Source organism: Mus caroli, unplaced genomic scaffold (assembly GCF_978045245.1).
Source record: "Mus caroli unplaced genomic scaffold, Mus_caroli_1 scaffold_3, whole genome shotgun sequence".
NCBI lineage: Eukaryota > Metazoa > Chordata > Mammalia > Rodentia > Muridae > Mus > Mus caroli.
The window spans coordinates 77,485,799-77,513,251 of NW_028227258.1; the positions used below are offsets into that span (position 1 = coordinate 77,485,799).

General features: G+C 41.3%; 1 protein-coding gene across 3 annotated transcripts in view; it reads left to right on the forward strand.

Annotated features, from left to right (window-relative positions):
• The first annotated feature begins 457 nt into the window (after window positions 1–457).
• Arfip1 (ARF interacting protein 1) overlaps window positions 458–27,453 on the forward strand; it is a 90,203-nt gene continuing 63,207 nt past the window's right edge. The window contains exon 1 of one of the 3 annotated variants that reach the window (XM_021158821.3): window positions 458–806. The gene's annotated coding sequence lies outside the window, so the exon portion shown is untranslated. Of the gene's footprint in view, window positions 807–17,517; window positions 17,682–27,453 lie in introns of those variants that run through there. The other 2 variants (XM_021158822.3, XM_029475196.2) reach the window with 2 other exon arrangements.

Consider the following 27,453-nt stretch of genomic DNA (forward strand, 5'->3'; position numbering starts at 1 on the left):
AAGTACTATGAGCCCACTGTCAGAGAGCGAGCACAGAAACAGAGCTACCACCGCACGTTCACGGATGTCGGTCTTGACGCACAGACTGGTACGAGTGCGGTGGTCGCGGAGAGCTATCGAGACACCTAAGAAAGCGAGGGGCGGGCTTCCGTGCTGCCAGCGCCGGTATACTCATCTTCGCTCCATCCCTTCCACATCCCGTTCGTTCTCTCCGGTGGTTGACGAACTTTCGGCTGCGCGGTGGTGAGCTAAGGCCACCTCCACCCTCCAGACGCGGAGTACGCGTGTGGGAAAAGGGTAGAGGATGTCTGGCTGGAGGGCTGCACTTCGCAAACTACCGACTGTTCCTCCACGCTGCAACCCGGTTACCCCGGCAACGGCCCGTGCGGATTCCCGGATGTAGTTCACCGGCCGCGGCCCGGGGCGGAGTCGGGAGGACCCAGCCCCCTGGGAGACGGCGCGCGCACCATAGAGACGTGGCGGGGCCCGGGCTTGGCTTCCAGAGAGAGGCTGTCCGGGACCCAAGACCCCGCACTTCCGGTCTGCTCACTTCCGGCTTCGCGGGTAGGGTGCAAGCGTCGGAGGCCGGGTTGAGAGGTCGCGGGTGCAAGTGTCCTCGGCGGTTGGTTGCCGGGAGCCTGTGACAGCTGTAGCTGCTCCCCGCCCCCGAGGCGTGGGGGAGGAGACGAAGGAAAAGCTCCCGGTTGCGCTTCCGGTCCCTTCTGCCTCTGGCCGACGCGATTCCCGAAGGCTGCGACCGGGAGAGCCCGCGACGGAGCGCTGCCGGCTTCCCCGCTGACAGACAGGTGAGGGCGGGGCCGCGGCGGAAAGGATGGGGTTGGGGTGGCGTGCACCCCGACGGATGGATGAGTCGCCTGCGGCTACTCTCCTCAAACTTGCTCCTGGGCACTTCCATCCCTGGGAGCAGCCAAGTCCGCCCCTTGGTCCCTCCTGTCCCTCTGAGTCTGAGTGTGTTCTGGAGTGAAGGGGGGCAGCACCGGCCCCTGGGGCGGCTCCGCTCAGCAGTGGGAAGAGTTGGCAGGGTCTGGGGCTTTCTGGACTCTGTCCGAGTGGGCCGCCTTTCCCCCTGCTCTTCCCTGAGTGTCCTGCTTCCTCTCTCCTGCTGTGAGAGGAAGGGAGGTAGCAATCTCTCGGAGAGATTGCCTGACACCGTTGCCGAGGGAGGCGCCCTGCCTGAAAAGTCCCAAGCCTGAGTGCTGGTGAGGGCGTCCAAGGAATGCTGGAGTTTGGAGGAGGAAATTGTGGCCCTGCCTTCTGGTGCGCTCCTTATTGCAAGTTAACTACTCTTTACGTGTCTAGGAAAGGAAGCGTGTGTGTGTGTGTGTGTGTGTTAAGTGCTTAGATTCTAGACTTTCTCCCCTGTTATTGCTTCCTTGGCTTTGTTCTTGTTTTCCTCTTGAACCCTCTGATCTCAAAAAGTTTATATTTTACACTTCCTGCAGATCCTTTAAGTCATCCTTTCAGGATTTCTGTGCGTCCCTCCTTTATTTTTTCCTGAACTATCCTTTCTTGGTTCTTATCTGATCAGGGGGGCGGAGGACGAATGAAAGAATCGCAGAGCTTTTCACAACTGTGAAAAGTTGCTTTCACAACTGTGAAAAGTTGCTTTCACAACTGTGAAGGTGTGTTCACACTTGTCATTTGATTAACTTGATTGCTAAAGAAAGGTGCACCAGATTGGTGACGGTTGGTCAGTTCTCTGGAGGCTGCAGGAATGGCTTGGCTTGTATTTCGTGGCTGCTCTTTCAGAGCAAGTGTTTCGGCAATGTACACTTTTCTTGTATTTGTTCTATTTTTACTTGCTTTTAATTTTCGTTTTTGTTTTTCTTGTTCACCGTGACCAACGCTTCCTTCTAACTCCAAAGTTTAACAGTATATATGAAAACAGCATATTTCCACTATGATTTTCTGAATTAAAGGCTTTGCCTGAGCTGTTTTGTTTCCTGCTTGACAAGATGTTACTTTTCTTGGATTATGCTTGCTTTAATCCTGGGTTGGTGTCTCAGTCCAGGAATCAGGGGTTTTTCTATCTCTACCCCGAAATGTCGTGCAAAGTTTGTATGTGTGTGTTCTGGGGAAATGCATTCTTCTTATCAAATTCTTAAAAGACGTGGAATGTGCAGCATGATTAAGAAGTACTGGTCTAGTGTCTTGTTGAAGCTAAAGGAAACAGTTTATTCACGGAGCTGCTGTTTCCCCAAGTTGCACATGGCTTACTCGGGTGTTATGCAGAGTAGAGTGCAGGGATTTCAGCCTGGTCCTGAAATCTCACTACTTCAAAACTGCCGCATTTCTACATTCCTTTCTGGACCTATAGAAGGAACCAAGTTAGTTCCTGGTTGGTGGTTTTGAGGTTTCTTTTTAGGGAAGGCTGGCTGTGCCCATTGCTTTGCCAATACAGAGAATTTCTAAGCTGGTGTGTTTATCACTATTTAATGCATACTAAATATCCCCAGCCCACTGGGTACAACTCAGAATAAAGCATTGGAATGAAGGCTGTCCTTTACTTTATATTATCTTGCTTTTATCGGGAGCTGTCTGCCTTGGGCTTCCCTAAGGAAGGGCAGAAATGTTTTCTGTAGTCCATATGGCTTCAGCATTTTTGACACCCCCTTCTCTTTATTCCATATTATGCATGCTATTTATTGTTTCTTTCTTGTAAGTGAGGATCTTTCTAAGCTTTATGTAAGTCTTGGAGCACATATTTACTTACTGATTTGGTTTTAAAGTGTTTGGAGGTTGAAACTGTAACATTTTGAAGCTCATTTCATACAGTGTTACCTGCACAGCTCATAATAAGTTACCTAAAGTAACTAATTTCTTCTCTTCACAAAAATCATGATTTTCCCCTCAGTGTAGCATCCTCACTTGGCGGAGCAGTCAGTGCTAAGCTAGTTGCTTGTAAGATAAAAGCAGATTTAGAAGCTAGATTCTGTGTAGCCCCACAGTGACAGGTACATTTATTTGCTTGCTTTGTACATGGTGCCAAGTGCTTTTCACTATCGACCCATCCTCCTAGCAACCGTCTAAGGATGCTCCCTCCTCCCCATCGTTCAGATCAGCGGTCCTCAACCTGTGTGTCATGGCCTCTTTGGGAGCCTTTCGCAGGGGTGAACTAAGACCTTTGGGGCACACATAGTTACGGGATGCCTCATACCAGTAGCAAAATTACAGTTATGAAGCAGCAATGAAAAGAATTTTACGGTTGGAGGTCACTACAACATGAGGAACTGTGTTAACAGCTTTACGAAGGTTGAGAGCTACTGTTGTAGACGAAGAGACTGAAACGAAATGACCAATAGAGCTAACATAATTTGCCTAAAATAATCCTGGTGGAGCCAGGATTTGACCTTAGGTGTATGCCTGTAGATAGCTCCTAGAAACTTCCATTGTAACATTTGTGGAATGAGTTGGAGATAGCTTGTTGGTTATATCTTAGACACTGAGAAAAGGATCTTCTCCTCTATTACTCTTTAGTGGATGAGCACCTCCTTGAATATCGTATTGTAACACGGGACAAAAGGCCTATAGATTGGTAGCTGATAGGGCTCTGGAGAGAGGTACAAGTTTGTTGGATTGTATGAATTATCACCTATAAGATTGGAGACTAACCAGCCTTGGCCGAGTTTGGAACCATGAATTTCAGCATGATCATTTGGGATAGAGGGAGAACTAAATTTAGCAAAGTACTTAAATTCACATAGCCTTGGGTGGAAGCTAACACTACTGGTGGATGTTGGAAACTGAGTTACTCTAGGGGCTGCAGAGCATGGTGAGGTTGGGAAGATGGTGGCTGTCTGGAAGTCAGGCTGATAGCAGTGCCACCTCGGGGTTGTATAAAAAAAGGCTGTGAAACAGAAGTCTACCTGCTGAGCTATCTCTCCAGCCTTATATTAAATGGCCTCGAAATACAATTTTCAACTATATAATAAGCAGATGGAATGAAGATTTCTTCTATTCTCAGTATCCCACCCTTACCCCTAGGTCCCAGGTCCCCTCCCAGTTAATTCAAAATATATTGAGGATCAAATTAACATCAGGAAGCCTCTAATCTTGTGGCTAAGTTATTTGAAATTAAATAAAATTCTCTCAGTTGTACCAACCACATGTCAGTGCCCAGTGGTCACTTGTTTTGGTGCCTGCCTTTTAGGACAGCACAGATTTAGAACATTTCTAACAGTATTTTCCAACCTGGTAAACACATTGAAATGCTGTGATTTGTTACATAATTAGTATGTTACTGAACCAAGATGTGAAAATTTTCTATTTCCCCATGGTGTTTAGCAGCTTTGTTTTAGCTGACAAGATATAGCTGTGTTCTCTCTTGGCTTTCTAACTAACTCCAGATGGCCAAAGTCTAATGATTTTCTTGCATGTTTGGGATTATTATGCTGGTAACTCTTTTTCTAGGATAAAGCTGTCAGCTTTGCTAAGGGCATGTAGGTTTTGTGTTTCCTTCGAGCTGTAGGTTTGTACTCCTTGCTATCTGGTTGATGCCTTTCCTTGAGACCTAAAGATGTCATTATATCCAAAACTAGACTCATTTCTCTTCCTTCCTCCCAGACATTGCTTTTCTTTTCCTTGTTTCTGTTTTCAGTGAGTGATGACATTATCTGACATAAAATTTTGAAAATGTGGAACAATTCTTACCTCCCCTCCTTGGTAATGTCATATGTGTCAACAGATAATAATTTTTCTTTATAATGGCTCTTGACCCTACTTCCATGCATTGCTTTAGTTTGCACGCTATCATCTGTTGTTGAAAATATTTAATGGGGGGTTTCTACCTGCCTTGGATAATTCTGTTCCCAGGTGAAAGACACAGAACTTTTATATTTATAAGTAGCCTTTAAACAGCACTAGAGCTGGGCAGATATCTACTTAGTCAGGGTTTCTATTCCTGCATAAACATCATGACCAAGAAGCAAGTTGGGGAGGAAAGGATTTATTCAGCTTCATCACTGAAGGTAGTTAGGACTGGAACTTGGGCAGATCAAGAAGCAGGAACTGATGCAGAAGCCATGGAGGGATGTTCTTTACTGGCTTGCTTCCCCTGGCTTGCTCAGCCTGCTCTCTTATAGAACCCAAAGACTACCAGCTCAGGGATGGTCCCACCCACAAGGGGCCTTTCCCCCTTGATCACTAATTGAGAAAATTCCTTACAGTTGGATCTCATGGAGGCATTTCCTCAACTGAAGCTCCTTTCTCTGTGATAACTCTAGCTGTGACAAGTTGACACAAAACCAGCCAGTACATCTACCCTCTAAGCTATTGATATCTACTACCTTATCAATACTCCTAAGATATGACTTGCCATGTTCTGCTTGGGCTCTTACTTTAACTGGCCAGCCCTCAGGGCCAATTCTTAGGATCATTTACCCCATTGGGTAGAGATCTCCTCTCTCCACCTTCTCTTCTCTTCCCTTGTAGTCTCCTGCCTACCTCTCTTCTACTCAGCGATTGACTGTAGTCATCTTTATTCACCAGTCAGAAATAACTTGGTGGAGGCCAGGTTACATAGCCTCACTTGTGTCTGTGAGGATCTCCATCTTCTTCCCTGAGGCAGCCATGGCCAGCCAGTATTTAGCATTATAGTACATAGCAACCATCACCTTGCCTGAAACTTGTATGTAGCCTTCGTTTTGTGACTTTGCTTGCTTTTAGAGTAAAAAGAAAACTCCTTAACAGTTGTAATTCTTAGGCCTTACCTTGAATTATGTTCCATGAAACTACACTTAACCAAGCTGGCCTCCATTGGTCCTTAAAAGTTTTTTTAAATAACTTTTTTTTCTTTATACTTGTAAGTGTGTGTGCCTGGTTGTCTGTATTGTGGATGCATTCTGTGCTAGGTCTTTTGCAAGAGCAGCAAGTGTTCTAAACAGTAAGCCATCTTTCTAGCTCCTGGTTTATTAATAATTCATATATATTTATTGTGTTTATGTGTGTGTATGTAGGTGTACATGCCGTGGCTCCAGACCCAACATCTAAATATTTATTCATTATTCTAAATTGCTGGTATTAAGGATTTCAGCTCATAGCTTTTTTTGCTGTTTTTTTTTTTTAAAGATTTTTGAGTTTGAATTGTTATAATAATTAAAATAATAATACATTGTAAACTAAATTGCTGGTTTCTCAATTCTCATTAATACAATATTAATAATTTATAAAATAGTGTGATTTTTTTAGATTATTTTAATGAACTTTTGGCTAGACTTAGAGAATTGCTAAGAAGATGATTCAGAGGTACCCGAGCATTCCATTTCCCTATGAACATATGTCATTAGTGTGACACAATTATTTACATTGTGTCAGCTTTTCCCTACTGTCCTTTTTCTTTTCCAGGATCCCACCCAGTCATCAGGTATTCTTGGCATTGAAATTCACAGATTTCCTTGCTTTTTGCAGGGTGGGGATGAAGGTTGAGACAGGGTTTCTCTATGTAGCCTTGGCTGTCCTAGAACTTGATCTATAGACCAGACTGGCCTTGAACTCAGAGATCCGTCTGCATATGCGTTCCCAATGCTGAGATTAAAGGCATGCACCACCCCTGCCTGGCCCAGTTTCCTTGCTTGTCATGAGTTGGTAGTTTTGCAGATTACTATTTAAAGGTATCTTATACCTACATCTGTGGGGGTTATCTAGTGTTTTGTTGTGATTAGCCTGGGGAGGAGAAGCTCAGAGTAAAAGTGCCCTTCCTGACTGCACTGTAACCCCACTGCTGATGGTAACCTTTATGACAGGCAGGCAGTCTCGCTTTGTCAGATTTGTTTGCTGGGATGTTACTACTCTTTTTGAGCCCTTCCCTTTGAATATTGCCTTTTATAGAAGGCATTTCTGTATATGGTGCAACGATAGAAAGTGGAGAGCTATGTTATACTTCCTAAAGGGAGGAGTGTTCATATAAACATTTTGGAAATAAATTGATAGGGGAATATTTCTCCTTGTTTATTGGTTCATTCCGTCATTTCTATAAAATTTATATTAATTTAAGGTGTGTGTGTGTGAGTGCTGCCTGCGTAGGTGCCCATGGACTTCAGTCCCCCTAGAGCTGGAGTTACAGGTGGTTGTAAGCTATCTGACATGGGTGCTGGGGGCCAGTCTCCAGTCCTGTGTGAGAGCAATACGTACTCTCTTAACAGCTAAGCAGGATCTCCAGACTGTCTTGTTTGGACAAATGAATACATGTTTTATACTTTGGGTTATAATTCAGCAATGCTTTTTATAAGTTGTTCTTACAGCCTTTTTAATTGGTTTCTTGAAATACCTTTGCCATTATGTTGATTGGTTTTTTTTTTTTTTTAAAGCTCTTTTTGAGGTTGTTCATTTGGTTTTAACTTCTCTTCTGCCAGATACTCCTGGGTCACCTAGGGTATTACCTTCCCTGTTCTTGAACTATCCATTCTCCTAGCGTGACCGTTCTTTTTATTGGAAAATGCTATTAGAGATCAGTATCTGCGCTGTGTATGTTCTCTCTGCTGAGAATATTGTTTGTCATTGCTTCTAGGGCCTCTCAGGAGATAGAGCAAGGAAATGTTGTGTGTGTGCTGATTTGTACAGGAAGAAGAATGTATTTAAGCATTTTATATGATGATCTGTACCTGTCTGTATTAAACTGTGCTTACCATGAGCTCATTTTCTACTGAAGTTCTGCCTGTGAATTTTGAGGGGGGCTGTTATTTGATATGGTTTTGGGTAACTTAGTAACTTTCCAATGATCAATTACTAAGGCAGAAAAGTAGTTCATACCTGTAATACCGAGTAACAAGGAAGTTGTTGGATCTTGGAGTGAATAGCAATCACTGTAGTGCCATTGGTTCTGCTGACATGCTGGAGCCCAGCTAGCCATCTGTGAAAGACAGAGGCCACACTAAACGGAACAGTCTAACATTTATTTACAGCTAGCTTCCTTTTCAGAGAGTAATGCAGGTGTGAGAATCTTACCACTTTCCACTGCATTCGTTTCTCTGTAACACAATGGAGAAAAGAAAAAGGCTTTTCCAGATAGTTGATTTTATTACATATTTTAAAGGTTGGCTATGGTGGTAGGGATGGCTGTTGTTGACCATCTGTTAGGTTAACTTACCAGTTTTTCTCTTTATGACATATAATAAGAGCTAACTGTAATTCAAAGCTTTCTACTTCTGAATTCCAGACTGATGCATCAATTATTAAGTAATACAAACTCAACTTATTTCTCTATCAAGATAAACACTTACCAGATAGTTGTTGATACAAAGACAGAAGTATTGTTTCTTTTTATTTGGCTATCCTGCTTATGAAAAGGAATATAATATACTTTGAATATGTTGTATGGAAAGCCATTTTCAGTTTAGTATAATTTTCATTGGGATGTAAGGGAAGGATTTTTTGCTTTGTTTTAGGAAGACTGTCATAGAAGACAATTAAGTTGTTTTGACAGGGAAACATCATATTTTGGATATTACTTTCAACTCTAAATAACTCTAAATATATAGAGTTAATTAACAGAACTGCTCTATTTCTTAAGTTGTAAATTAGTCAATTTGTCATGAAGATTAGTCCTGAATTGTGGCATTAAAACAAGCCTTCTTGTTCATCACACTTAACTGAATGGAAAAAAAAAAATCTCAAGGAAATAGAGCCACTAGTCATTATAATGGTTATCAGGCTCTGGAATGTCAAACGTAAACACTGCAAAGAAATCAAGCAAAGTTAGATCAAAGTAAGTCCAAAGCTTGCTGCTTTCTTCCCTTAGTGTTCCGCATTACCCCATACCTCCTTGACTCCATTTGTAGTGTTCCTCAGAATGCTTTTATTAAAGTATTCCTACAGAGAATAACTCTTAAGACCTCTCTTTGAAGACTCACATTTTAATATTTTACAAAAGATTTTTGTGCTGAGATCTCATATAGCCCAGGCTGGCCTTGAACTCACTGTGAGGATGACTTTGAATTCTTGCCTTCACCTCTTTTTTTTTTTTTTTAATTGGATATCTTTTTTATTTACATTTCAAATGTTTTCCCCTTTCCAGGTCTTCCCTTCCGAACCTCCCATCCCATCTCCTCTCTCCCTGCCTCTATGAGGTTGCTCCCCCACCCACCCACTCCTGTCTTTCTGCCGTGGCATTCCCCTATACTGGGGCATCAAGCATCCTCAGGCCCAAGGGCCTCTCCTCCCACTGATGTCCAGCAAGGCTATCCTCTGTCACATATGCTGCCAGAGCTATGGGTCACTCCATGTATTATACTCTTTGGTTGGTGGTCCAGTCCCTGGGTACTCGGGGGGTGGGGGTGTCTGGCTGGTTGACACTGTTGCTCCCCCCAGGGGACTGCAAACCTCCTCAGCTCCTTCAGTCCCTTCTCCAACAGGGACCCTGCACTCAGTCCAATGATTGACTGCGAGCATCTGCCTCTGTATTTGTCAGGCTCTGGCAGAGCCTCTCAGGAGACAGCCATATCAGGTTCCTGTCAGCAAGCACTTCCCAGCATCCACAATAGTGTCTGGGTTTGGTGACTGTATAAGGGATGGATCCTGAGGTCCGTCAATCTCTGGATGGTCATTCCTTTCATCTCTGCTGCACACTTTGTCTCCATTATTTCCTCCTGTGAGTATTTTGTTCTCCCTTCTAAGAAGCACTGAAGCATCCACACTTTGGTCTTCCTTCTTCATGGGTTTCATATGGTCTGTGAATTGAATCTTGGGTATTCCTGGTCTTCCTTCTTCATGGGTTTCATATGGTCTGTGAATTGAATCTTGGGTATTCCGAACTTTTGGGCTAATATCTACTTATCAGTGCGTGCATACCATGTGTGTTCTTTTGTGACTGAGTTACCTCACTCAGAATGATATTTTCAAATTCCATCCATTTGCCTACAAATTTCATGAAGTCATTATTTTTTAATAGCTGAGTAGTATTCCATTTGTAAATGTACCACCTTTTCTGTATCCATTCCTCTGTTGAGGGACATCTGGATTGTTTCCACCTTCTGGCTATTATAAATATGGTTGCTATGGACATATGGAACATGTGTCCTTGTTATATGTTGGAGCATCTTCTGGGTATATTCCCAGGAGTGGTATAGCTGTGTCCTCAGATAGTACTATGTCCAATTTTCTGAGGAACTGATTTCCAGAGTGGTTGTACAAGCTTGCAATCCCACCAGCAATGGAGGAGTGTTCCTTTTTCTCCACATCCTCGCCAGCATCTGCTGTCACCTGCGTTTTTGATCTTAGCCATTCAGACTGGTGTGAGGTGGAATATCAGGGTTGTTTTGATTTGCATTTCCCTGATGACTAAGGATTTTGAACATTTCTTTAGGTACTTCTTGGCCATTCAAGTTTCCTCAGTTGAGACTTCTCTGTTTAGCTCTGTTCCCCATTTTTTAATAGGGTTATTTGATTTTCTGGAGTCTAACTTCTTGAGTTCTTTGTATGTATTGGATATTAGCCCTCTATTGGATGTAGGATTGAGAAAGATCTTTTTCCAATCTGTTGGTTTGCCTTCACTTCTTAAGTGCTGGGATTACCAGTGTGAACCATCATGCCTGGTTGAAGTATCACATTATTATTTGTAAAATCTGTAAGTTTCTTTCAAGTCTTATGTGTATTATTCATATGAATTTTGCTTTAGATTCCATAATATACTTTCTCACTAAAAGAAGAATTTACATTTATATTCAATATGATATTACCATGTATGTCTTGTTTATGTCTTCCTTGCAATGTCTGTTTTTCTTCAGCTTACCTCCAGAGCTCCTGGGGTATATGGCATGTTAGTTTGAAACACTCTGATATCTGTATAGTAGCTCTCATCTCATAGATGTTTAATATTCAGCTTCGGAATCTTAGACTCGGTGGGTCATAGAGACTATGACTACTGGGATTTTGTTTTTTTCTATGTTGTCCGGAGTTTTTTGATTCTTATTTTGGGGAACCAGGCAAATCTACTACCTGTTGCTCTATTTTCCCTGAGTTCTAAAAAGACCCTGATTGCATTTAAATTTTGTAGGACACAGAATTCCCCTTACTAAATTCTCCCACATTAAAATTTTTATTTGACTTCCCTCTGAATATGTTACTTTCTTCAGTTTGTAGAAATCAAGTGATTTTTATTTAGTAAAAGCTAACGAATCTCAAATCATTGTAATTGACTTATAAACTTGAAATATATATATATGTATATATATATATATATATATATATATATATATATATATATTCATTTTGCAACTGTTAAAGGACCTAAAATTAGAACAAGGGCTTTAAATAATAAGCATTTCTAAGCAGAAGTGGAGAAGCTACCTTGAGCTAGAAGGGGAAATTTCTTCCGCTGAGATGGGACTGGAAGGAAAAGGCCTACAGATGGAAAGTGAAAGACAGCTCAGGCACTCATTTATATATATATAAATTACTGGTAATTAGTAGTTTATTAGCTAATGAATACCTCTACCTGGTTATAGAGAATAAGCCTGAGATATAACGTAAGATATTTGGCCTATGATATAACTGGCCTATGAGGGCTTGAACATTATTGGTAATTTGTAGTAGTAATTTGTTACTCTGTTTGAAAGACAGTATTAAAAAATGGCTAAATTTAGCCAGGCAATGGCATGCCTTAATTCTAGCACTCAGGAGGCAGAGGCAGGCAGATCTCTCAGATTGAGGCCATTCTGGTCTACAGAGTGAGTTCGGGGACAGCCAGGGCTACACAGAGAAAAACCTATCTGGAAAAAACAAAAAGAAAGAAAAGAAAAAAAAGTTACCTTTCTATAAAGTTCAGAAAAGGTGTATCTTTTTTGTGAGACTAGGTAGGCTTTACTTCATGGCTTTGCTAATTCAGAGCACTACAGACTACCACTTGAGATATGCCTCTAGCAGAAAATGGATGGCTTACTCCGTGTGTGTGTGAGAGAGACACAGAGAGAGAGACAGAGACAGAGAGACAGAGACAGAGAGACAGAGACAGACAGGCAGGTACTCATTAGCCTAAACTGGTAAGGTTTGAGGCTTGAATGATCATCCTGCCTGTCATGTGTATGTATATATGTATATGTCTGCAGACACACACACACACACAGAGCACAAATTACAAGTCCCTAACTTTTTTTGTTTTTCAAGATAAGTTTCTCTGTTTTGCCCTAGCTGTTCTAGAACTTGCTGTGAAGATCAGGCTTGCCTTGAACTCAGCGATCTGCCTAATTCTGCCTATTGATTCCTGGTATTAAAGGCCTGCACCACTATGCCTGTCTCATTAACTTTATTTTTTTAAAAGTGTGTGCATGTGTGTGCTTGTGTGTGCGTGTGTGTGTGTGTGTGTGTGTGTGTGTGTGTGTGTGTGTGTGTCTGAGTCTACAGAGGTCAGAGGCGCTAAGTTCCTCTGGAACAGGGTTACAGGTGGTTGTGAGCGACCTGAAATGGGTGCTGGAAACCAAACTTAGGTCCTCTACAAGAGCAGTGTGTGTTCTTAACAGCTGAGCCATCTCTCCATCCCCACGAACATGGTTTTTAGGTCTCATGCCCACATATGTGTATTAGTCATCTAAGTTATGGATAAACATAACTTTAAAAAATAAGCATGGAATAGAATGGAACAGGTAAAATTGCATGGATTTAATATCTCTGCAATTCTCAGAAATGTTGTAGCCTCTGTCTGCCTTGATCATTTATTTAGTTGTCTCATAGTTTCCTAATTGCTACTGTTTAATCTTGGAGACAGTTACTCCCTTCTCACCAAAGAGAAGATAAGGGAAATGAGGGCCTGAGCTGTCTTTCATTTTCCATCTGTAGGCCTTTTCTTTCCAGTCCCATCTCAGCGGAAGAAATTTCCCCTTCTAGCTCAAGGTAGCTTCTCCACTTCTGCTTAGAAATGCTTATTATTTAAAGCCCTTGTTCTAATTTTAGGTCCTTTAACAGTTGCAAAATGAATTTCTTATATTGCTCACCCTGTTCCCCTTATTGCTAATGTCTTACATAACTGTAATTATCAAGAGCAAATAATCAACATTAGTATAAAATTACTGATAAGCTACCCTTGTTGAAATTAGCCTAAATTTTTAACTACTATTTTTCAATTATAGGATCCTGTCTAGGAAGGAACCTGCACTGAATTTAGTTCCGGTTCCATACTTTTCTCCTCTTCCTCTTCCTCTTCCTCTTCCTCTTCCTTTCCTTTCCTTTCTTTCCTTCCCTTTCCCCTTTCCCCCTTTCCCCCTTTCCCCCTTCCCCCCTTTCCCCTTTCCCCTTCCCCCTCCCCCCTCCCCCCTCTCCCCTTTCCTCTCTTCTCTTCTCTTCTCTTCTCTTCTCTTCTCTTCTCTTCTCTTCTCTTCTCTTCTCTTCTCTTCTCTTCTCTCCTCTTCTTTTTTGAGGTAGGGTCTCAATATGTAGCTCTAACTGTCCTGAAACTCACTTAGTAGATCAGGCTGGTCTCAAACTCACTGATATGTTCCTACCTCTGCCTCCTGAATGCTGTGATTAATGGTGTGTGCCACTATGTCCAGCTTCCATAGTCTTTTCTACTCTGTAAATTTCCTTTGTTTGTCATGAAAATTATACTTTTTGACAAGTATAATCAGATACTTTATAGACTGTGCCTTAGTGACTGTTCTATTGCTATGAAAAGATACTGTGACAAAGGCATCTATTTATCTATCTATAAATAAAAGAAAGCATTAATTGTGGGCTTGCTTACAGTTTCACAGGGAGATCATTATCATCACGGTGGGGAGCATGGCAGCACTCAGGTAGATATGGTGCCGGAGAGGTAGCTCAGAGTTCTGTGGGAGGAGAGGCAGGTGCGCATGCTCATGTGTGTGCATGCATACTGGGTCTGGCTTGGACCTTTGAAACCCAAACCCAGTGAAACACTTCCTCCAACAAGGCCACACCTCCCAAATCTTCTCAAATAGTGCAGCTCCCTGATGACTAGACATTCAAATCTATGAGCCTCTGGAGGCTCTTCATATTCACGTCACCACAGGGTCTCTTAATTTGTGTTTATTTTGTTTTCATGATTAGTTCAGGCCCACACATTTTTAGCAAGAACACCATGAAAACAATATATCTCATTTGTCATAGTTCCTTGGTCTCTTTGAGTTTGAATGCTGAATTTTTCCACTCTGAAGTTACTGGTTTTTTTCTCTTTTAGTTAGTTGGTAAGCATATTGTGGGAAAATCTGGAAAACCAACTTTGATCCATTTTTTAAAAAAATTGGCCTTCTAATTTTAGCATCTATCAAGTGGGTTTGGTCTGTAATGTTTGTGGTGTTTACCTGATGATCCTGTTTCCCGCTCTCCTCCTCAATCTGCGACCCCCTTTGAAGATAAAGGTCTCACTGTGTATCCCAGAAACTCAAGATGTAGCCAAAACTGGCCTCAGACTTGAGGTACTGGTGCCTCCGCCCGCCAGTTGTATCATTGTATGGATGGTGTATGAGCACAGTTGTGTGCCGGCTTGCTGTGCATTCTCAGAAACCCCAGAGGAGGCTTTCAGGGGTCTGCTCACCCACTCTCCACTTCATCCCTTTGAGACTGATTCCTACTTACTGAACTTGAAGCTGGCCTGGAGGCCAGGACACTTCAGCAACCCTTGCCTCCCCAACGCAACATGACCATGCCCAGCTTTTTATGTGGGTGCTGGGGTTGGACCTCAGGTTTGCACAGCGAGCGCTTTGAACCCATTGTGCCGTCTCACCATCTGCTTCCGTTTGTATTGTCAGTTCTGAGGGTCTTTTCCCCATTTACTTATTTATTTGCGAATATTGTTAAGGGCTGGCTCCTGGTAGTCTGTTTCCTTAAATGCTGTTTTGTTGCTGTTACTCAATTTAAGCCAACTTTAGCAACTAGTGGCTCCTTCAGCTGACACCTGTTTTCTTTGGATGTGTTCCCATTCTTTTTGGAATTTTTCCTTATTTCTCTGACACTAGATCATATTGTAATCTCTTCTGTTTTTCTTGACTCATCCTTAGAGTGAAATGTTTGTCCCCGAATCTTTATTCTTTTCATTGGAGAATGCTGTTTAGAGACCAAGACTGGGCGCAAGTATACTTAGTCTTTCTAGACTCCTCAGTACAGAGAGAAAACTAACGCACATATATGCAGACATATTAAAAGTTTGATTCCAGGCCAACCCCACAGGGTTCATGTTAGCATTTTCCTCTCTTATAACTTTCCTGTGACAGTTTGAGATGTAGTTCCCAATATCTATATTTTCTTTTATTCCTTTTTTTCCTTTAAAACAGATTTTCATTTAACCTTTAGGTAGCCTCCCGCTGTGCCCAGCTGAGTCTGATCTTGAAGTGCTGCTCCTCCTGCTTCTCCCACGGGTGTGTGTGGGGGGGGGTTACCCATTTGCTTCGTGACCATCTGCACACTCCATTTGACTTCCTTTTCCTCTCTGCTTTCTTAGTTATCTGTCTACTACACAGATTGGCTTCTTAGTATTTCTGTTTCTCAGTTTCTACTCACCCTGTTAGTTATAGTTTTCATTAAAATTATTTTCAAGGATATATGAGCATTATGACTCTAAGAGTCAGAGTTAGTTTTAAAACTATAGCTAGAGGTGTCAGTACCTTGCCATCCTCCCAACTCGTCATCCCACCATTTTCTCACCGCCCCTGTAGAGGAACCATCTACCTTGTTTCCGAGTTATGCTTCCTGCCCACTTTCTTATGTTCCTTCTTAGATAGAGGCAGCAAAATGAGCTTGTCAGACTTTGGTTTTTCAGTGAGCAGTTACAAAGTTTCAGACATGTCCAACCTATGGCTTGTGGGCCACATGGGCAACAGGTAGCTATAAGTGTGGCCCAGCACAAAACTGTACACTTAGGACATCGTGACACTTTTTCCTAAACTTAGCTACAAGGTTCTTGAGCATGAACCTTGTGAATGGCAACACTTCACAGTGGCAAAAGCTGAACTTGCCTGGTTTAGATGTAGTTTAATCACTTTTGTATGTATAGACATAGATGATTTCCAGTGTTTTATGGTCTCGAAGAATGCTACAGTGTGCATTTACACATTGCTTATTTTATTACTATTTAGTCTTGTTATTACAAATGGGATTTTTTTTCTGTCATTTGGCCTACTGATTGTTGTTACATATTCAGGCTGATGATATTTGAATATTTTGTATCTTGCTACTTCAGTGAATTCTTTTCGTTTTGAATTACTTTTATCATCGATTCTTTTAGGGGGACATGTACTGTCTATTGTTTGCAAATAGAGATAAAGTTCTTTATTATTACTCTGATTTCTCTTAACTGTTTGGAATGGTCAAGACTTCTAGTACAATGTTGAATAAGAGTGGAGATGGCTGAAATTTTTGCCTTATTCTCAATCTTAGTGGAAATGCCTGTTATTTCTTTATTAAATAAGATACAACACATGCTTGTACTAAGATGCTTTCAGTTATATTTCTATTTCTTTGAGTATTTAATTTTGAATGAGTGTTTAATTTTGCCAGCTATACTCCATCTCGGTATACTTGGAAAATACTATGTTTATCATGTTAAATTTATGAGGATAGTATATATTAATACATTTTTCGAATTGAACCAATCGTATGCTCTTGAGCTAAATCCCACTCAGCCATTTTGTATTCTTTTCTCTTCTTCTTCTTCTCCTCCTTCTCCTTCTTCTTTAAAGATTTATTTATTTTATGTATGAGTACATTAGCTGTCTTCAGACACACCAGAAGAAGGCATCAGATCCCATTACAGATGGTTGTGAGCCACCCTGTGGTTGCCGGAAATTGAATTCAGGACCTCTGGAAGAGCAGTCAGTGCTCTTAACTGCTTAGCTGTCTCTCCAGAACTGTATTATTTTCTTAATGTGGTGTTTGATTCTTTTTGTTAACAATAACAATGTTCTTTGTAGTCTATTTTGAGAGTAGAAGCCCATTTCTTGTACTTTAGGGCCTAGCATGATGTCTGGCAATTCTGTTTGTTTCCCTGATTCGATTGAGAGTACTTTTTGGAACTTTTGTGCTTACCTGAGCTCTTTTATCTAGTGACATTCCCCATGTATTATTGGATACATTAGAAGCAGGAGTAGATCATTAAGCTTTTATCAGATGGAATCTGAGAGTTGTGTGTCACTCACAGAGCAAGCAGTCACATCTGTTACAGGATTGAAGGTTACTTTTCCAGTGTATGGGCAAGAGACGTGTGTTCTAGTTTGCAGCTTTGCTTTGGGAGACCACAGATCACTAACATTTGGCTTTAGACATTTGATCAGTTTTTATCTGTCAGCTCAAGTTGATAGTCTTTTGAAATTTCTTATACATATATATGGTTTTATAAAATTGTTTTCTTCATTCTATATAAGTACTTTTTCTGGTTTTCTTAGAACCATTTACCTGTGTAATCAATAGATAATTTATATAGCTCCAGATAGTTTTGTAAAACAAATTCTGACCACAAATAAGTTAATTATGCTGTGCAATATTTATAAGAATGTCAGTGGTTGATGTCAGTCTTTTAACTGAATGTTTAATGTGTGCCTAACACGTCTCACTTTTAGGTCTGTCTGATTGTGGCACTGATGCTTCAGCTCTCGGTACAGCTCAGCAGCCACAGGAGAAGTCCAGTCTAGAGTTGAGGTGATTGGAGTGTTTGTATTGCTTTGTAAGGTCAGCCCATCTTAATCAAGGCCTCGGACTGTCCAGCTTGACTGAGTTGGCTAAAGGTATTCCATTCAATAATAAACTCTTATGCATAGTGACAAGATAAAATGGGAGAGGCTTCTTTAAAATAAGGAATAACTTACACTTGCTTTGGTGACCTAAAGCTTTATAGAATAGCTTTTTTTTTTTTAAAAAGATTTATTTATTATATACATATGAGTACACTGTAGCTATCTTCAGACACATCAGAAGAGGGCATTGGATCCCATTACAGATGGTTGTGAGCCATCATGTGGTTGCTGGGAATTGAACTCAGGACCTCTAGGAAGAACAGGAAATGCTCTTTGCCACTGAACCATCTCTCCAGCCCTATAGAATAGCTAAAAACCTAAAATTGCTTTATTGAAATTAACTCATAAATAAAAACATCACATAGCTAAATCCACTCTAACAAACACTTGTCTGGTCTCAAACTCTAGAAGGTAAAGCTTATTTGTCACATCAAAATAAAAATGAAAACTGTACAGGTTTTATTTACTATATAATGAAATATGACAGTGGTTCAAAGTTTCTATCAAAATACTAGTAGTATTCAGTGTCATAGGTGGCTCCCATTTTGGCTTACCTATTCCCATGAATGTTCACTCTCTGAGCGCTCATCTGAACCCACCTGGGAAGAGAGCTTTTAAAAATGACTGAATGCCATGCTTGAGACTCAGCACACCTGCAGTGATAGACACAGGGTCTGATTCCTGCTTTGTTTTTCTTTTTTCTTTTTTTCTTTTTCTTTTTGAAGGTTTTATAATTGGTTCTGATGAAACCCTATAAGGCTGACCATTGTAGCTCATCAAACTAGGGAGGAAAGAAAGAAGGAAAGAAAGGAAAGAGAATAGACTATTGTAGGTAATTAAATGGGGGAGAAAGAATAAACAATGACTTTGTTTAAAATGAGCTCAAGTCAGGATAGTTGTTTTTGGCACATAATAATATTAAGCACAAGCAATGCTTTCTTTTGTTCCACATAGATCTATAGAATAATTCAATTCCATAGTTAAAGCAGTTACTGATTTTCTATTGTTTTAGTTGAATAAACTTAAGTTTCAGACAGACAAAAGACAGGTGACTGACTTACAGAATTTGGTAAGGCAAAAATACAACATGGGGCCCATTAAATCCTGTCTTTTTCAATAGTGTGGATAGAATTGGAGCTCTTTATGTTTTGTGGAGTAAGCCAGGCACAACAGTAGTCCAGTTGTACCACTTGCTGAGATACTCACATATGCCAGGCATCGGACTAGGTTTACGCTATAATCTCCTTAGGTTTTCCTCCCAAGTGTACACAGTAAGACTTTGCATCTTGGAAAGATTAACAGAGTTATTAGGAACCATCACTTGAAAGTGGAAAAGATTAGACAATCTAAGAAACTAAACAGAAAGATTAAGACAGGAGCAAGAATTTGGGAAACAAACGTAGTATATTCTTTAAGTAACATCAGAGAAGACAGGTTGTATTTTATTGTTCTGGAATTATAGCCTGAGTTCTTTTCTGCCTTCCTCTTAATTTAGCAATTTTATATAACAACTGGTAATACTCATGGAAAGTGATAATTATTTGCATTCTTCTTTTGTGTAACTCTGAGGTCTAAACAGTAAATTGAATTTAGTCCTCGTGTTTAAAATGTATGCTGATTAATTGATGAAATTTAGAAAGAAACCATAAGGTAATAGTGCTTGTAGAGTGACAGATTAAGGTTGTGGAAGTTTAGAGGAATAGGATCAGGAATGTTGGAGACAGTGCGATTACACTCTTGATATGTGTGTAGAATTGAGCACGTGGGTGATGTCCTTTCCAAAGGTGGGGAGAGGAAATTGGGAAATAGGTATGTGGAGAGTGAGTTTGATTTAACAAATCTAAAGAAGTATAATTAGTGGAAAGAAAATAATTGGAAGGATTCTGAGGGTCAGGTTGAAGACTTGGCTTTTATTTTGTAGATAGAGACAGACATGTTGACTATATGTTTATTATTCTGTAGTATAATGTGTTATATGCCATGAAGCATGGCAAAAGGCTAAAAAGTGTCAAAGAGGACTCACTAACAACTTGGGTAAAGGTAGCGGTCTGAGGATACAAAGTTTCAGTAGAAAGTTGAATGACGTGAGAGTCATGCAAAAATCTAGAGTAAGAGTCTTCCAGGCAGGGAACAGCAAAGCTAAAAATAAGATTGGTATGTCTGAGGAAGGGGTGGAGGTCCTGAGGCCATAAATGGGTGATTGAGGGAAGAAGGGGAGCAGCTGAGACTGGTGCAGAGTAGACATGACAGTGACAAGCAGAAGATGAGTCATTAGATACAGTGGGACGCTCAAGATCATGATGGTCACGCTTGATTTGCAACAAATAAGAAAATGGACAAAATTCCCATAGACTTATTCAAATCCAATAATTGTCTGGATTTAGCATATCTGTTTTCTCTATTTATAATAATGGGATTGAGAATCCTCTGTCTATGGAAGCCATGGAATTATCAAAATAACTTAAAAGGTGAGGAGAAAAAAGGCTCTACACATTAACATTTATATCTGTAATTTAATTCTCTCTTGATTAAGGTCTGCTGTAGAAAACTATAGAGTGCCCCTCAAGTGGGTTTGGTGTTGAAGACAAAGTGTGAAGTGGAAATTGAAGGAAAGGCCATCCAGAGACTGCCCTACCCAACATACATTCCATATACAGGCATCAAACCCAGACACTATTGTGGATGCCTGGAAGGAAGTGCTTGCTGACAGGAGCCTGATATGGCTGTCTCCTGAGAGGCTCTGCCAGAGCCTGACAAATACAGAGATGGATGTTTGCAACCACTGGACTGCATGCGGGGTCCCCAACGGAGGAGTTAGAGAAAGGGCTGAAGGAGCTGAAGGGGCTTGCAATCCCATAGGAAGAACAACAATATCAACCAACCAGATCCCTCAAAACTCCCAGAGACTAAACTACAATCAAAGAGTAGACCTGGAGCTCATGGCTCCAGCTGCATATGCAGCAGAGGATGGCCTTGTTGGGCATCAATGGGAGGGGAGGCCCTTTGTTCTGTGAATGCTGGATGCCCCAGTGTAGGGGAATGCCAGGGCAGGAAGGCAGGAGTGGGTGAGCACCCTCATAGAGGCAGCGGGAGGGGGGATGGGATAGGGGATGTCCGGAGGGGAAGCCGGGAAAGGGGATAATATTTGGAATGTAAATAAATCGAATATCCAATTTAAAAAAAAAAAGCCCGAAAGGGTTTCCATTTGACAACTGGGCACTTATAGTAGATTGTCATAGAGACAAGTATCAATGACAAAGTTCATCCAAAGGCCAAAAGTTATCGTAATAAGGTAAAACAAACATATTAGAAACAAGTTTATAAAAAAAAAAGAAAACACGTTTATGCACGATAACCTTTAATTTCTAAAAAATGCTTAGAAAAACCTAGAATGTTCATAGAAAAGATCTACAGCCTTGCCACCTATATCATTGTTTAACAGCAGTTTAATTTATTTAACAATTTAATTAACAGTGCAATTTCAAACCAATGTAACTGCTCAACCTAGTTTACCACCAAGCAAGTAAAATTAAAGGTATAATAATAAGTTTAACGTTTCCTCAGATGTTTCCTCAATCTATCATATTTTTATAAAGTTTTCTGAAAAGGCAGTAAAAAGTACCCCAAAATACTTCAACATTAGGTCACTGCTTATGTTCAGATGGTATTTTTTATTTTTGCTTTCCAGTAGTTGTATTTCCTACCAGTTTTGTAGGATTAAATTCTTAATTTCAGTCAATTCTAGATAAAAAGAAGTAAAGAAAGTAGGCAGAGAGCAAAAGGAAAAGCTGCAAATATTCCAGCCCAATTGTGCTAGTTCAGGCTTAGACGAGGAGGGTCGCGGTGCTTAGTGGGCTCATTATGCATCCCTAGACAAACCATATTTTGTTCCAGAGCCAACAGTACAAATGCCTTTTGTGTTAGATGAAATTATTCAGATTTTTGTTTGCCTGTACAAAGACAAAGCAATTCTAATAAGCTCATAATTTAAATACTCTGAAATTTCCTCCACCACTGAAACAAACACAATCTATCAAAATGAGGGACTATATGTATCACAAAGTGTCAGTTCAGTATGGCTCCAAATGAACCTGCTAAATGAAACTGCGGAGAACCAGCTCAAGTGCTAGGAGACACTGACCTCATCCATACTTAAGAGAGAGCACTTCCTTCCTGCAACCTTTGTGCCCCTCATTAGGAGCATGGATGTGCAGAATTGACAGTTCATCTTGGTAGAGTTTTCTTTTGATGAGCATGAAGTGTCCTTCCTTATCTTTTTTGATAGCTTTTGGTCGAAAATTGATTTTATTAGAATGGCTACTCCAGCATGTTTCTTGGGACCATTTGCTTAAATTTTCCAGCCTTTTTTCTCTGAGGTAGTGTCTGTCTTTGTCACTGAAGTGCATTTCCTGTATGCAGCAAAATACTGGGTCCTGTTTACTTATCCAGTCTGTTAGTCCATGTCTTTTTACTGGGGAATTGGATCCATTGATTTTGAGAGATATTAAGGAAGTGATTGTTACTTCCTGTTATTTTTGTTGTTAGAGGTGGAATTACGTTTGTGTGGCTATCTTCTTTTGGGCTTGTTGAAAGATTACTTTCTTGCTTTTTCTAGGGTGTAGTTTCCCTCCTTGTGTTGGAGTTTTCCCTTTATTATCCTTTGTAGGGATGGATTTGTGGAAAGATATTGTGTAAATTTGTTTTTGTCATGGAATATCTTGGTTTCTCAATCTATGATAATTGAGTTTTGCTGGGTATAGTAGCCTGAACTGGCATTTGTGTTCTTTTAGGGTCTGTATGACATCTGCCCAGGATCTTCTGGCTTTTAGAATCTCTGGTGAGAAGTGTGGTGTAATTCTGATAGGTCTGTCTTTATATGTTACTTGACTTTTTTTCCCTTACTGCTTTTAATATTTTTTCTTTTGTTTTGTGCATTTGGTGTTTTGATTATTACGTGAGGGGAGGAATTTCTTTTCTGGTCTAGTCTATTTGGAGTTCTGTAGGCTTCTTGTATGTTCATAGGCATCTCTCTCTTTAGGTTACAGAAAGTTTTCCTCTATAATTTTGTTGAAGATATCTAGTGTCCCTTTAAGCTGGGAATCTTCACTCTCCTCTATACCTGTTATCCTTAGGTTTGGTCTTCTCATTGTGCCTTGGATTTCCTGGATGTTTTGGGTTAAGAGCTTTTTGCATTTTGCATTTTCTTTGACTGTTGTGTCAATGTTTTCCATGGTATCTGCACCTGAGATTCTCTCTTCTATCTCTTGTATTCTGTTGGTGATGCTTGCATCTATGACTCCTGATCTCTTTCCTAGGTTTTCTATTTCCAGGGTTGTCTCCCTTTGTGATTTCTTTATTGTTTCTATTTGCATTTTTAGATTCTGGGTGGTTTTGTTCAATTACTTCACTTGTTTGGTTGTGTTTTCCTGTAATTCTTTAAGGGATTTTTGTGTTTCCTCTTTAAGAGCTTCTAGCTGTTTACCTGTGTTCTTCTGTATTTCTTTAAGGGAGTTATTTATGTCCTTCTTAAGGACCATGAGATGTGATTTTAAATCTGAATCTTGCTTTTCCAGTGTGTTGGGTGCTGGGTGGTGGTGGCGCACGCCTTTAGTCCCAGCACTTGGGAGGCAGAGGCAGGTGGATTTCTGAGTTCGAGGCCAGCCTGGTCTACAAAGTGAGTTCCAAGACAGCCAGGGCTATGCAGAAAAACCCTGTCTCGGGGGGGGGGGGGGGCAACTCAGTGTGTTAGGGTATCCAGGACTTACTATAGTGGGAGAACTGGGTTCTGATGATGCCAAGTAGTCTTGGTTTCTGTTGGTAAGTTTCTTGCACTTGCCTTTTGCCATCTGGTTATCTCTGGTGTTAATTGGTCTTGCTGTCTCTGATTGGAACCTGTCCCTCCTGTGAACTTGTGATATTAGGTGTGTTCGAATTCCTGGGAGACCAGCTCTCTCTGGGTAGGACTTAAGTTCAGAGAGCTGTGCCACAGGGTTAACTCTGTGGCACACCAGATGCTCCATGTTTCTTGTGCTCTGTGGTCTCCTGCCAGGTCCCTTTTTGGCCAGTTATTGAAACAAAAGTATTGGTCTCATCTGTGAACTTAGGAGTCACAGCACTACTGGGAGACCAGCTCTCTCTGGACGGGATTTGGGTATGGAGAGCTGTGCCACAGGGTTAACTCCGGGGTGCAGATGGAGACTGGAAGGTTCCTGTCCCCAGTTGCTCTGTGAGGAAACCCTTTTGTAACATCAAGATATCTATTTCCAGGATTTAGAAAAAACGCTGTATGAACATTTAACAGGCTGGTCTTGCCAGCTATAGAAAAGGTAGAAAAAGAGTTGAGTTGATAGTTGGCAGAGTTATTCTGTATCCTTAGGGTAAAGATGAACGCAATAAACATTTGGCTGCCAAATTGGCTAATGTGAGGAGAGTTAGGGAAGGTTTTGGTCTGAGAAGCAGTGGGAGAAGTGAAGAGGGGACAAGCTAAGTTGTTTTCTGGATCCATACTATTTTTTTTAATTGGGTATTTATTTCATTTACATTTCCAATGCTATTCCAAAAGTCCCCCACACACTCCGCCACCCGCTCCCCCACCCACCCACTCACTCTTCTTGGCCCTGGTGTTCCCCTGTACTGAGACATATAAAGTTTGCACGACCAATGGGCCTCTCTTTCCACTGATGGCCGACTAGGCCATCTTCTGATTCATATGCAGCTAGAAACATGAGCTCTGGGGGTGGGGGGGGGAGGGGTACTGGTTAGTTCATAATGTTGTTCCACCTATAGGGTTGCAGTTCCCTTTAGCTCCTTGGGTACTTTCTCTAGCTCCTCCATTGGGGGCCCTGTGATCCATCCAATAGCTGACTGTGAGCATCCACTCCTGTGTTTGCTAGGGCCCAGCATAGTCTCACAAGAGACAGCTATATCTGGGTCCTTTCAGCAAAATTTTGCTAGTGTATGCAATGGTGTCAGCGTTTGGAAGCTGATTATGGGATGGATTCCCGGATATGGCAGTCTCTAGATGGTCCATCCTTTTGTTTCAGCTCCAAACTTTGTCTCTGTAACTCCTTCCATGGGTGTTTTGTTCCCAATTCTAAGAAGGGCCAAAGTGTCCACACTTTGGTCTTCGTTCTTCTTGAGTTTCATGTGTTTAGCAAATTGTATCTTATATCTTGGGTGTTCTAAGTTTCTGGGCTAATATCCACTTATCAGTGAGTACATATTGTGTGAGTTCTTTTGTGATTGGGTTACCTCACTCAGGATGATGCCCTCCAGGTCCATCCATTTGCCTAGATCCATACTATTTTTGTTGTGTCTGGAAAGCTTGCTGGAGAGCTGCTAGGTTTATTGAAGGCATGGGAGTGTGTCCTCTTCTAATGCAGCTGCCATGGTTGCCTTTGTAAGAAAGAGTGAATAGATGCTAACTTAGGCCTGCTGGTCTGAAGAGTTTGCTTACCGGACTGTCTACTGAGTTTCTCAACCTTGGCATTGTTGATATACTTGATTCGATAATTTTAATTCATTATTTAATTTCAGTCATCCTTGAAGAAATAGTGTATTGTAAAGTTAAAGTTTCAAACCAGAATGCCAGGTTTGAATCCCAGTTCATCAGTGGCTAGCTGACCTCAGTGGATTTCCTAAAAACAGAAGTCCTGAGGCCCAGAGACAGTTACATGTGTTGGCATACATGAAGCAGAGAGAATCCAACCAGTTCTTATGTGACGTCCACAGGAGAGCATCTGACATAGTTAGTACTGTTGTTAGTTCTTCCTCTCACAGGAGGATGTGCAATGCTTAATTTAACTCTTTAACTTTTTAGCCCTTAGTGTCCTCACTGTCAGTTGAGAACATATTTATCTTCTAGGCAGCTGTGAGTATTAAGTGAAATAATTCCTGTAATGCTCTTACTTGAGTGCTGGCCTGTAGTAAATCACGAGCTCTTTAGCGGTGAGCTCTGGTATTAGGGTAAGTGTGTTGTATTAGAGTAAGGATCCTTTAAGCTAGGAAACCAGCTCAAACATACTGGTATCTGGGGAGTTGGTAAACCATTTCAGAGTTACCCTAAAACATTCATAAAGATACTGGAGGACCTTCCATTCATCTGCTGTTGAGTCTGAGGCGAGCTCCCACTGAGGTACTCAGAAAAGGAGGCTTCCTAAAGCTTCCCCCACCCTGCCTTCAAGACTTAAAACATGGAGGGTTTCTCAATATTGAGAGGGAACTGCAGCTGGGCAGCCAAACAAATGAGCAAATGGGAAATCCATAACCCTTGGCTGAAGTCTGACTCGGCAAACCAGCTATGCCTTCATTGCTACTTCAGAGACCTAAGATGGGTAGCAGGGATTCCTTCCTCTGACTGAGTGCATCTCAAGCACTGCCATAGTTTGATATTTCCATGTTTGGATGCTCACAGGAGGCATTACTTAGGATTCTCAGGTTCTGGATTGAAACAGGGTGTTTGTAAATGGCACTTAGGCTGCTGCACCCATTTTATAGTGGTAGAGGACAGTTTTTATTTTCTTTGTTGTTTAAACAGTTGGCAAGATGACAAACTTCTTTTGCTGCTGGGTTGTAGAGCCACAAGTCAGTCCCTTATAGGTGGGCACAGTGATCAGAGTGACACCACATACCTTGCTGTAGGTGGAGTTTGGACTTCTAGGAAAAATAATCCCTTTAGCATTAAAAAATGGTGAAATGGGAGCTGGGCATGGTGGTCCACATCTTTAATCTCTGGAACTAGGTGCCAGAGGCAGGCAGATCTCTGTGAGTTCAATACCAGCCTGCTCTACAGAGGGAGTTCCAGGACAGCCAGGCTAGGCAGAGAAACAAAATAACAAACAAGCGAACAGGGAAGGGGATGGTGAAGTGGGAAGTGAGGTGTGCTGCTTTGTGTGCAGGTGCTCCCAGCCGCACAGCTTCTTCAACTGCAAGTTCTCAGGACAGCAGCATGGTGAGGCTTTGCCTGTGTTTGTTTGGAAGTCTTTCTCATCTTCTTCAACTGCTGTAAATCTGCCTGAAGCAACTGAGTCTGCAATGGAGAAAACTTTAAAAATGGTTTCTTTGGAGAGGAAGCAGAAAAGGAATCGTTCTATAAACTCTTTATTGGTTTGAAACCACAGGAGGTTTAAGAAGCGACTTGGAGCAGCATGGAAAGCTTACAGACTGGTTCTGAGGCATTGTGAGCACAAGGTAGTATGGTTTGATATGTAGCGTCTCATCCTTGGCTGAGGTTGATGCTGCCTTGACTGCAAAGCCTCATGTCATAGATGGGAGAGTAGTTGAGTCAGACATTTCATATTAAGAGAGGAGGCTGGAAAACCTGCATATCTTGTAACTGAAGAAGCTGTTTGGTAGGGTTAGGGAGATCCTGAGGAACACCGCCTTACAGAATACATTGGAGAATATGGGAAAATTGATGTTGAAATAATTCCTGATAGCAGTCTAGAAGGAAGAAGAGGGGCCTTGATTTTGCTACATTTATGACTGTGATTCTGTGATTAAATTGTATTGCAAAGTGATCATAATGCAAAAGTGAGAAAAGCATTATCTAGGCAAGAAATGCAGGAGTCTCAAGTTTTAGGAATGGAGTGGAGGTTTGGGGAGTTTTGTGGTGACTGAGGCAATTTTGGACCAAGACCAGGAAGCAATGTGTATGTGCTTGTGGGGAATGCAGAATATGATAGCTATAGAAGTGTCCATAGCTGTGGGGATGGCTATAATGGGGGGGGGGATACCTATACCTGATGGGGGAAGCTGTTGTCCT